A 13158-nucleotide genomic window follows, 5' to 3' on the forward strand; every position below is an offset into this window, starting at 1 on the left:
GGTCTCCCACCATAATCTGTTGGAAAGAGTGTCCCTTTTCATTGAAAATTCTTGGCACTTTTATCAAAATAATTCACTCATCTATCTCTTCAAGCCTTCTTCCTTTTGTGGTTTGTACCCTAGGAACTCTCGCCATATTGAGATTTCCTCTTTTGCATTCTCCACTTCATGGATCCCAGAACATCTCCACGTCCATCTAATAATGGTACTACCTTATCATGGACACTGAGAACAGTGCATGCTTTTCTTGTGATTTTGTACCTCGGTGTCATTGAACACATTTCCTGCTTACTTGCTAAAGTTAATCTCACTCAGTGTTCACAGGCAGTATCAGCCCACGTTACCTGTGGAGTGTCACAGCAATCGGGATTTGGTACCCGGCATGCTGTGGGCAGACGATGACCCATCCCTCAGCATCCCTTGAGATCATAGGCTTTATCTAATGACTCCTCTAATTCACAAGGCTGTTAAAGTCTCTGTATGTTCAAGTCTTTCATACAGAATGGCACGGTAATTGCACGTAACTGATGTGCACCCTGTTGCCTATTTTAAGTGGTCTAGATCACATTAGCATCTCACACAGTGTCAATGCTACATAACTTGTTGTCTTTCTTATTGACCGTAAAGTAATGATTAGAAATAGAATGTCATTCGTACACGGGTCCCACCATGGCATTTTGGAAGCATAACTTGATTTTTAGGTCCAGGATTCATAGCCAGTGGTATTTTCCAAGGACAGAGCATCCAGTGTCTCACTTTTGCTTGGGTTAGACCATGAACTTGAGGGATTACTGAGCTAATGATATCCAAAGGAGATTTTAGACACAGGGTGGATGTGTCAGATAGACTTTAGGTATGGGGAAGTGGTAAACGTATTTTGCATGTGGGATGAATATTCATTTTGGGGAAATGACCAGGGGAAAGACCATAGTGAGTGAAAATGGTGGTTCCTTAATTGTTGATTGATGCTGGAGGGCCTAGCTCATTATGGGTAGGGTCATCCCTGGGCTGGGTAATCCTGGTGAACAAGCCATGATGTGCAAGTCAGTCAGCAGCACCCATCCATGGGCTCTGCATCAGCTCCTACCTCCAAGAGATCTGCCCAGAACCTGTAAATGTGGACATACTTGAAGGAAGGAACTTTTGTGGATATAATTAGGTACCAAGATAAAATCATTCTATATCAGTGTGGGCTCAAATTTAGAGACAGCTGTTCTTACATCAGGGAGAAGATGAAGGGTAGGGAGGAGGAAGCAAGGATAGAGACAAACTAGAGTGGTCCTAGAACCCTAGAAACAGGACAGGGCACAGGGAGTCGCTGCCCTAGAACCCTTGCTTCAAGTACAGCTATGGAGACCTTGGCTTTAGATCCTCCTGAAGGCACCAACTGTGTGCAGGGCTGCTCACATGTTCCTTCCTTTCTTCCCTCTGCTAAGTCAAACTCCACCTGGCCAGGCTGTCCACACTCAGCATCTCCTTTACAGAGGACACCTTTGGCAGCTACGAAAGTTATTGGCTCCTCCGTCTTTGAGATGAGCTCAAATATCCCACCAGGGAGGTCTTTGTAGATCAGTGGCCTCCCTTCATACTCCATGTCGCTTCCCATTCAGATCTTTTATGGGATCTTCAGTCTGTGTTTCTTTCCATGTTATTTACCTGCCTGTGTGACCTTGTTTCCTTGTGCAGCGTACAGGGCCTGGTGAATGAGAGTCAGAGGCAGTTTTTCTCCTTCCCCTACATGTCTGTCACTCATGGTTGCCTGAATTCTGACTGTAAGTTTGCTTTTGGTCTGTTTGCTGGATGGTTTCATGTAAACTAGATACAAGATACAGCCATCTAAGAAAAGTTAAGAAAATGCCTCCAAAAGATCAAGTTTTAGGCAAGCTTGTAAGCCATTTCCTTAATTGTTGATCGATGCTGGAGGGCCTAGCTCATTATGGGTAGGGTCATCCCTGGGCTGGGTAATCCTGGTGAGCAAGCCATGATGTGCAAGTCAGTCAGCAGCACCCATCCATAGGCTCTGCATTAGCTCCTACCTCCAAGTTCCTGCCCTGACTTCCTTTGATGATTAAAAAAGAATGTGGTAAGATAAGAAAGGAAACCCTTTTCTCCACAATTTGCTTTTGAGAAACCCTAAGAAATCCTGTCTATCCTTGGTCAGTTTCTCAATTCTTCTTCTCTCCAGGCACAGGGTCCCTCAAGGTCTAGATCACCTAATTCAGATTAACAAGTTAATGGCCACCAACCTCCATTTTGTCTAATAGCTCCACGTTGAGAGCCATTGCCAGGTACCTGGGTTGAACATGTACAAGAGGAGATGAATGAGTCAGGTACCACCAGAAACAGACAAGTGCCAGAGATGTTTCTGCAGGGTGTGAACTCACTTTCAAATTCTTTGAGGTCATGACTCACCTGCCTCGTATCTCTGGGATAAACCTAGGCTAGCCAGGAGTGGGAGGGGCATCCTGGCTACCATAGAAGACAACAGTTGGGTAGTCTATCTTTTAAGCAAGTGCATCTGACCAGGCAGTGGCTGGGGAGTCCCTGGCATCTTCTGATGACGTTGCAGACTCTCAGCCTCTGTGCCCAGAACAGTGCTTGTAAGGAGTCAATTGCAAGTGGAGAAAGGTTTCCCAAGCCCAGGAGAGTCCCATAGATTCTTCAGGGAGACACTAGTTCACCTCAGGTGTTAGCATATCTTACCCATGAGCCGTCTTATTCACATTTCAGATGTCAGCTCGGCTCTGCAAAATCATTTGATGACCTACCAATATTGACATATGCTTTGGTCCTAAAGATGGCAAGAGGGTGAGACTGACCCTTGCAGAGGTCCCTTCACATCCGAGGGCCATGCTAGGACAGGGACATGTGACCACAGAGACAGGGAAGGTGAGGAAGCTCAGGAATCCGGCAGCAGACAAACATAGTTCTGACATGTCCAGTTACTTCGTCTTTTAGTTGCTGGTTTTCCGTGGTGGTGAGCACTCATCTGCTCTGTGTAGACTGTAGAGGGAAACGACGACTCAGCAGGTGGAGTCTTCTACAACAAGCAAAACCTACCTCCAGTTTCAACCCTGGTCAGGAAATGAGAAATGCATCCTTTGCTACCTGCGTTTCCCTCAGGACTCCTGTGATGGAGACCTTACCTCCCGTGCCTGTTGCTGCTAACGCACAACTCGTGGTCTGAGGTAGGCTGCTTACAGGATCACATGTTCGTGAACGGATTCATTCCATCCACAGTCTTGATGTTCTAGTTAATTCTTGGATTTTGGAAAAGGAATAATTATCTTCCACCTCTACAAGCTAGGGTTGTTTTGGGGAGTTGGTCTGGTAGCACCTGACTTCAGCCCGTGTCCTGCGTCATCTGCTCAACAGGGAGCCCTCTGTGGGCAGCGGTGGGTCCTTGGATGATGGGAACACAGGCTGTGGCAGCGACTTGCTGAGTGGCTGTGAGACACACCCCAGCAGCCCTTTGGAACCAGCACCAAGCAGTCTGTGTGGACACACCCTCTCCTGGGGCGCCCCTCTGGCCTTCGTCCAGAGTGGAGGGCACTAGGCTGAGATCCCGAGGTCTCAAGTTCACAGTTGTCCAAAGGCAACCACACTAGGAAGTCCATTTGTTAGAGCTGCTCTCCTATTGGCTACCTGTACCCGCTCATTTGCATGCCAAATGGTCCCTCTTCCGGTTTCTCTTTCCATTTCAGCGCCTATGCAGGAGCTGGGCCCTTCTCTGCCTCTACAGAAGACTTTAAATCGCTGGGGTCTAACCCTTTGGACTTATTTTTCCACCCACGGTCATCTCTACCCCTGGACTTTGTCCAGGACTAATGTTGCCTTACTACGAAATCGTAAGGAGGCTAAGTGTTTGCCAGATGGGCAAGGGCTACCTCCGAGGCTAGATAAGCAAGGAATGCTATTGGAGCTAAAGATTGCCACACCATCATCAAGCAGAGGCAGGAAGTCTTCAACGATCAGCATGAACATGGGCCTTGTAGCAGAAAGGATGATGGTATCCACATGTGGGGTTAATCTGAGGAGCATATTATTACACACATGTCATTCCGGTTAAATTCTTCCCAACAGCGTGGTGAGCCACTGAGGCGTTGCAATTGCTACCATTTTCTTCCCAAGGGGGAAGGTGAAGGCTTGCAGAACTGAGCCACATGCTCACATCCCGTATTCAGTGCGGCAGAGTTGGAGCGCTGAAGCCTCTGCCCATAGTATCTCGAAAAGCAGGTGTCAAGGGGCAGCTAAAACCTTAATCTTTTAGTACACAGTAATATCCAGTTAGATGGGTGACTGTCACGGTGTGGGCCCTTGTATTTAATTATATAGTTTCTTTTTTGTTTATAACACGTGAGACTGGTTTCCATTTAGGTAACTAATGCCATCTCTTTCTAAAGCAAACATTTTGAGGAGATTGTTTTTAAAATCAAGTGAAAGACAAAAGCATCGTGAACCCAGGATCAGGCGAGCATTCAGTTACATCATAAGTCCAGAAAGACTGTAGAAGACTGCCATGTCCTAAGACCCCCGAGACATGGCTTTACCTCCGCTGAATGCCTCCTTTGCAGCTGGAGACCCCACTTTCTTCCAAGTGTGTCTGTCTCCTATTGTTCTCTAGCAGTTCTGTCTTTTCCTTTAGCTCCCTGGCAAACCATGGACACTGCCACACCTCTACAAGCTGCTGGATCCCTGATGATTGATGGACTCATCTCTGGTGGGAGGGAGGGGGGCTAGCCGAAGTTATGTGACATCACCCTGATGTCCTCATCTGTCATGAATTAATCATTTATTCACGGCATTGGGGAAAAGGCAAGTGCCAGGCTCTTGGACATTGGAGTCCATAACACTTAGGTTAGAATGGCACCTAAAGGCCCTCCACTACCCTCCTAGCAAACTCACCTCCTCCTGAGTCTCAGTCTTCATGCCTGAGAAGTGGGAGATGGTCGTGAGAGAGCTGAGAAGTATATACTAAGCATCAAGTTTAGGGGTAGGGCTTGGGGTGCAGCAAGGATCAGGTAGGTATGATCCATTATGGCCCCTAATGATGGAAAACATTCTCACCAATCATCCCAGAAATTGGCATTTTGTATCTGCTGTGAAGAATACTGTATCAGTTACTTTTCTTGTCATTATAACTAAACATTTGACAAGATGCAACTTAAGGGGGGGAGTGTTTATTTGAAGGATTCAGCCTATTATGGTGGGGAAGGGTTGGTGGCAGTATTATCAACCAGCTAATTACATTGTGTCTGTAATCAGGAAGAAGGCAGGGGACATACCTTCTCTTTCCTAAACATCTAGTCAATGCCTTCTGGGCACCATAGAGGGGCCTTAAGGTTTTATAACCTGACCCCATTCAGGTCCCTTGGGGCACCTGCCTTAAACTTCTCTTTCCTCTTGTGGTTTCCCTTCCTATGCCTTAAAAGTGGGGCCCTTCTCTTCACCCCGCTGATATCTCTCCACCCAGGCTGTGTCCAACCCCTTCCTCCTTAACACTCACCAGGATGTGCTGGTTAGAATATGAGGTGTTTTTCCCAAGGTTCATGGGCTGAAGGCCCCTGTTTCCGGGACCATCAGGGCTCCCTTCCAATCAGAGGGTTAACATACTGATATATTCACAATTTGATAACAATGTTGGGAGAAGTTAATAACTAAGGTGGTAAGACCTGGCTCATCCTACAGATGACTACAGACACAGCTTTTTTTTTTTTTTTTTTTTTTTTTTTTGAGAGGAATACTGTGTCCTCGGCCCTCTCTCCTGTTGGGCTACTGCCGTGAGGTGGGTCCCTTTGTTGGTGCCTTGTGTTCTTTGCCATGAGGCTCAGCTTACCACAGTGGGCCCAGGAGCATCGGAGCCTAGGTACCATGCTCTGAAACTTCAGAAATCATGAAGAAACAAAATCCTTATGTCTTAACTTTTCTTCTCAGTTCTCTGTCACAGCGAGGCACAACCAAGACGCCAGCCCTGGCATCGTGTTAATTAGATATTTGTTTTTGTCTCCCTGTCTCTCTTGCACAGAGGTACCTTTTGTTCTAGCACGGTGCCAGCTCTCTGTAGGTACTTAATGAAGAGTTGAATGAATAGGGGAACAAACACAGAAGATGCCTATCCAATCGATGTGTTTGCATGGTGACTCCGGTTGACAGCTCTGTAGACTAAGCTTTTAATCCTAAGATTTTAAGAAAAATAAAACCAAACTCCTTCTCTTTCCTCCCCGATCCTTCACAGAGTCTGGCGGGCTCCCAGACTGAGAAGGTAGCTGGGCAAACCCTGCCCTCTCTGGATTTCAGAACTTGAGTTATGACTTCCAGACTGAACAGCATCATTCCTTTGTTTAACTGCTGTCCTGCTGAGGCCATTGCTCTGGTCTTTTGGAAGGAAATGGGTTTCACACGAGAAAATGTGGAGCTCATTAAAAGCACAATTGTGAAATTTCCTTCAGAAGAAAACTTGTCAGGCCCATCGCTTGAGACAGGAGCAGCTTGGTCTGAGTTTTAGGAGCTCTGAAGCCAGTGGCTATGCAGGATCCTCCCATCTTGCCTTCAGTCACCACCTCCTCTCCTCCTTCATTGACTTCTTGGAAATCAGCAGGCAAATTTGGTATATCTCTGTCTCTTTTAATTAAAAAAAATTATTACTCCTTTGGTAAGAATGCATTTGGACCCTATTCACCATTTTCCTCAAACCCTCCAGATCTACCCGCTTCCCTCCTCACACAACTCATGTCCTTTGGACTTCCCCATCAAGTTCAGTCTGCACTGCTCTTATACTCTTGGGTGTGTGGCCATCCACTGGAGCCTGGTTGACCTACCAGGGCCCACATCCTTAACAAAAACTGCCTTTGTGTCTCCCGACAGCCCATCAGTTGCCAGTAACTCTTCAGCTAGGGGTGGGACTTCCTGTCCACCTCAGCATGCCCTGCTGGGACTTTGTCTTGCGTGGGCTTGCATGGGTCTTGTGGGTTGTCACATCTGCTGTGAGTTTATATGTGTCGCCGCCCTGCTGTGTCCAAAAGACGCTATTTCTTTGTCACCCATGGTCTCCAGCTCTTACACTCTTTCTGCCCTGTCTTCCTCAATTATCCCAGAGCCTTGGGAGGAGGGGGCGTGTTATCGTGTGCCAAATTTGCTGCTTAGCATTCCAATCTCTCATTCTTGTCACCTTGGAAACAAACAAACAAACGGAAGCCTTTAAATAGTGTTGTACAAACAAATAAAACTACCCACCAAAGGAATATTTCAATAGCAATGAGTCACCTATACCCTATACATTCCTCTATTTTTAGCCACTCACTCTCTGATGTTTAACATTGGTGACTTAGGTGTGGGTGGTTCCCAAACTCTTGTTTGACTCACTCAACATTTATTTGCAGATGGATTTCCCCAGTTCAGTATCAGTTGTAAGATTTCATTTCCTGGTTTGGTAGGACAGAAGTGGCCCCAAGCCTTCATCATACCCATCACCTGATCATTTCCCGTGCGTGCCTTCCCGGGTCCCCAGGGGTTGACTATAGAATGCCGTAGACATGGCAATAGATGAGATGGCCAATAGCATCTTCTACCTATTAAGGGCACTCCCGGGTAGCCCTGGGAGAATGAAGGATACAAGCCCCAGAGCTGGGTCACCTGTGTCTCTTTCAGTGACACTCTGGGTACTCCAGTAGCCAATATCCAGCTGTGTCACTCTTCCACCCAGCCAATGGATGGCCTTGTTGACTATCACTACTGCATTGGAGGACATTTACAATGTCCGTTATTGTGTCAAGAGACAACTAGGGCGAAGTGTGGTGGTGCACGCATGTCACCTCAGAAGGAAGGTGGTGGAAACAGACAGTTACCAAAAGTCTGAGGTTAGCCTGGTGTGTATAATAAGATCCTGGATCAATGAAACAAATGAACAACGACCAACACACCACCCTTGAGGTTTCTAATCTAGCAGAAGAAACATCCCCTCACCTACAGTTGCTGTAGTGGCTGCCACTGCTAAGTAAACCTTATTAAGTGCCTGTTTTATTTGTTCAAAGTGTGAACTCAAAACTTTACACACATATACTCATTTCATCTGTGCAATCCTCCTGGGTCCTTTTTTTAAAAATCATTATCCCATTTCGTGGATGGGGAAACAGACTGGGAGAGATTGAACAGCTGGGCAACGGGGGCTCCGAGAACTGGGTTTTGAATTGGCTTTGGGTAGGGTTTCATGCAGGAAGGTGAAAGGCAAGAACCATGTGCACTGACATTTTTATTCTGCAAGCAGATCAAAGCATCTGGCAGCTGCTGGAATCAAATTTCCAAAACTCCAATGACTGGTCTCATTGAGGGGACACAGGAATGCACCAGTATCTCAACCTCAGAAAGATGAAGTTTGTGGAAGAAAAAATCTTTTTGATAAAAGCCAGTGCTGCTTCAAGGTGGTGAAGCAGGCAGGTGTGTGTGTGTCCTGTTGACTTAACTTGCTCAGAAGCAGCCTCTTGTTAATCTGCTGAAATGCCTGAAATTCCCACCTTCAGCCAAGGTGCCAAAGGTGTCAGCAAGAATGTACAAGTGTTTGAGGTAAGTCGAGAGGAGTGGTGTGTGTGTGTGTGTGTATGTGTGTGTGTGTGTGTGTGTCTGGGGTATATGTGTGTACATCTATGCATGAAGTCTGGATGAGAAGAGTGGTGTGTGTGTGTGTGTGTGTGTGTAGCACATGTGTGCACATCTATGCATGAAGTCTGGATGAGAAGAGTGGTGTGTGTGTGTGTGTGTGTGTGTGTATGTTTGTGTGTGTTCATCCACCCACATTTACATCCGGGTAAAATTTCCTGGGAGAACTGGAGCAGACTTAAGTTGGAGATGTTGAGGGAAAAGTCTCTAATTCCCAAACAAAAACTGCTCTCTGCTGACTTTTCCCCCTAAGGGCTGTTTCCTCATCTGTGGAAAGATGGAAATGATCCCATCTGGGTATGGGTACCTTTGCCTGGGAGTGGCAAGTCTGTGGTTAGCTCAACACTGCACCTGATAGCTTAAGGATATCAGGTAGCCTTTCTCCCTTCCCCTACATTGAATCAACTCCTAAAACAAAGAGTTTCAAAGGTGCATGCATGGTTGGCTGGCCAAATGTGTAAACTGTAGACATTCTAGACTCTTGGCAAGTGCTTCTCTTTCAAGGGCGGTCATTCTGCTTCCTGAGACAGTTTCCCCCGCTGGATGTCCCTGGGTTCCAGATAACTGTAAGGTGGGATAGTCACAGCTGGATACTTCCAAATGCAGTGGAAGTAATCCAGTTGGGTGGAGAACGTAAAGAGGGAGACATCTTGGCTGGAGGATGAGAAGATCCATGGAGCCATGAGGGGGTTCAAGGACTGATGCCTTCGTCTGTCCCTCGTACTGCATCTTCCCCTGCCCATTCCCCTTCTCTGTTGGTTCTATTCATGGGGTTACATCTCACCTTATGGTGTGTATGGCTACCAGAAGCCCCAGGCTCCATCTAATGTTTCTAGAAAGTTTATGGAAACACAATCATCTTACCTCTGTCTTTCTGGGCTCAGCTCTCAGGAAACAAGCTCTCTTCAGAAGAAACTCTGTGAGCTGTGAGTCCTGTTGCTTGATAAACATCACAAGTAGTGGTTGAAACCATGTAAACTTAGTGTCATGCACCCTGCTGGTCAGATGCTTGAGAACCAGGCTGGCAGGAACACACTCCTTCTGGATTCTGCCAGGGAGAACCGCACCTGCCCTCTGCCAGCTCCTGCAGGTATCTGCAGTCTTAGTTCCTGGACTTCCCTGTCCATGTCTCCCTCTATGGCCTGCCTCCTGCTTCTGCCATACAAGGCATTTATAATGATGTTGGGACCCACAAGTAATCCTTTACGTTTTCTGTTTTGTGGTGGTCTCTTTTCCATTTTGGAAGACTTAACCACAGGTTCTGAGGACTAAGATGTGGATCTTTGGGAGAACTATCATCCTGCTCATGTCCCAGGGAACAAGATTCTGATTGGTGGGCGCAGAGTCTCAAGCTACGCTCTGGATTGGGGGCAAGGACATGTAGGGATGGGACACTAAAGGTTACTGAGAGCTGGTGTGTACAGCAGAGCTCACAGGGCAAACGATGCAGTTCTCAGGGATAATATCTGCTGGAGCTGTCTTATTTCTCCTAAAGATGGCCTAATTTCTTTTAGGCTTCAATGTATGGGCTTAACTAAAGTCACTGTGCTCTCTCTCTCTCTCTCTCTCTCTCTCTCTCTCTCTCTCTGTCTGTCTGTCTGTCTGTCTGTCTGTTTCTGTGTGTATGGGTGTCTTTGTCTGTCTGTGTCTGTGGTTTGGGAGATAGAACTCAAGTATTCACACATACTAAACAAATTATTTGCCACCAAGATATATACCATGCTTTAAAATAAATAAATGATAACTTGGGGAACTCTTATGGAAGAATCAAGGGAAGGATTGAGGACCCCAAAGGTGATAGGTATACCCCACAGGAATACTGACAGAGTCAGCTAACCTGGACCCTTGGGGCTCTCAGAGACTGAACCATCAACCAAAGAGCACTAGACATAGCCGCCCTCCCCATATATAGCAGATGTGCAGCTCTTCTCCATGTGGGTCTCAAACAAGTGGAGCAGGGGCTATCCCTAAAGCTGTTTCCAGTCAGTGGAATTCATTTCTCCCAACTCGGCTATCTGGCCTAGCCTCAGAGGGGAAAGATGTGCCTAGCCATGCAGAGATTTGATATGGGGGGGTTACCTAGAGGGGCCTCCACTCTCTTAGAGAAGGGGACGGGGTTGGGGAAGGGCCTGTGGGAGAGGTGACATCGACCTGCATGCAAAGTGACTACATTAAACTAAGTAAATAAATACATGGAAATTTTGGGGTCTCATCGACACCCAGGCTTCCTTGAAGTGATGATCCTCCTGACTCTCTCAACATGTTGAGTAGCATGCAAAGTGACTACATTAAACTAAGTAAATAAATACATGGAAATTTTGGGGTCTCATCGACACCCAGGCTTCCTTGAAGTGATGATCCTCCTGACTCTCTCAACATGTTGAGTAGCTGGTTTTACAGGCAACAGCACCGAGTCTGGCTTGTGATGGGTTTATTTCACTGAATCATAATTGTGATGCACATTGCTTTTAAAGCAAGACGTCTGGAGCTGTAGGTGGGTCTTGGGATGAACTATCATGAGTACAGGATACAAAGCTAATCTTTCGGAACATGGAAAGGAACTTAATTCTCTGACTTCAGAGCAAGTCCCAGGCATCTACTGCTCTTCGGGATGGGTGGGGGAAGAAGTTTTAGGATAATGGAAAACTACAAAATATATTTTGTCCCTGTCTCTTAAATCCCCCGAATTTAAGGGAAAACAATCTTCAAAAGAGTCATAAAGTACAGGCAGGGGCAACTGGAGGGGACGCTTAGCTGAGATAAATTGCAATGTTCTCAACCCTGGGTTTTGAATCAACCCATGAGAGCTACAGTGTCAACGAGATGGTCACACATCTGTTGCCTGGGAAGAAGCAGATGTAAACCAAGGCTACTGAGGCCCGCCCCTGGCGGAGGCTCGGCAGTGTCCTGAGAGATGAAGGCTCTTGGGACACACAGCGATGGTACTCAAGGAAGATCAAGGAATACTGATAGACCTCAGAGGGGAGAGGACGATTTATTATTGTCCTCTGTAGAGACACATGGCTATTATTCCCCATTTTGGCCTCTCATGAGAGATTGTGAGAAGCAGGAAACTCAATGGGTGCAGAGCTGAAGACTTGCCTTCAGGAACACACTGGATAGAATGGAATTAAGTTTCAACTCGGGGTATGAGTTCAAGACTTAGCACCGCTGAATGGGTCTGAACTCTGCCCTGGAATGAGGTAATACTGAATTCAAATCTGAACTCAGAAATAATGGGGTTTTGATGGCAGCCCAGACAGGCTAAACATTTTGGACCAAATAAAACCCTTACTGCTGGTTTAGAGATGAACCAAGTCACATGCTTCCTTTACACCTTGTTCAGTCAGGAGTCCTCGAGAATAGGCCATGTTTCAGCCAGGATTTCTCTAACTGAAAGTGATAAAAAAAATCCACAGATGTTGTGCAAGAAAAAATCATGATCTATTGGAAATGGGTCACAAACAGTGTGGATTTCAGGCCCAGCTGGATCCAGGAACTTAAATAATGCATCAAAGCTTAAACCCAGGGTCTCTATCTCTTGAACTCCATTTCCTCTATGTTGGGGTTGATTGTACTTAGTCTGTTTTGTGTCAACATGCCTCCCAGGACTGTGGATATGAGCCATCTCTTCTTTATAGTAACACTGAATAGAGAACTTTCTTAAGAGCTCTAGTCAAGTCTTGACTAATTTGCCCAAGATGGTCACATGTCTAATCCACACTTGAACTTGGTAGCCAGAAGGTTGTGTCTATTTTGTGTCAGCTGTCCAGATCCCCATCGTATCTCTGTGTTAAAATTTCAGGCTCATGGGATTACAGAGGACCTACCTGAACGAAATGGGGGACAGAGTCTTCTAGAAGAACCACTAAAGGTAACTGTAAGGGAGGGAGAAGATGTTGGGGTGGACAGTAAACAAGGCCAACCACTTCAAGGTGACTGTTAATAAGTCCATGGCTGCTTTGTCGGTGATATCAATATAGTGGGGGACAGATTGGTCTAACAGAAGGAAGGAGGACCAATTGCTCCACCTTCCCTATCACGGACCTCCAGGTTGTTTACAGTGCAAGAGAGTATGGATAAATCCTTTGATTGCCCAAGCCAGAACTTCCTAAGCCTCCGTAGGCCAGCCAGTTCCCAGAAATAGATGGCTAGCTTGGTGAAGTTCTTTATACCAGCTTATCAAAATATATTGTTTGGCTAATTTCCACAGATTCTGAAGGTCGATTTCCAAAACTGATATGACTCTCCCTTCCCAGTGCCAACTCTCTGGTCACAAACGCCACTGTCTTGGGGACACCTCAATCATCTCGTCCCTAGTACTTTCTTCCAGCCTCCTCACCTGGTTTTATGGTCCATCCACCAGAGCTCAGCTTTCCAGGGGTTGTTGGCAGGCAAAGAAGCTTTGTGACTCTTGCCGCACCACCAAATCATCTGAGCCCCAAGTTACATCATGTTCCGGTTCAGATTACTTCTCTTTGATTTAACAAAATTAATTTTAAAAAG

The sequence above is a fragment of the Rattus norvegicus genome, chromosome 3 (genome assembly GCF_036323735.1).
Source record: "Rattus norvegicus strain BN/NHsdMcwi chromosome 3, GRCr8, whole genome shotgun sequence".
Lineage (NCBI taxonomy): Eukaryota > Metazoa > Chordata > Mammalia > Rodentia > Muridae > Rattus > Rattus norvegicus.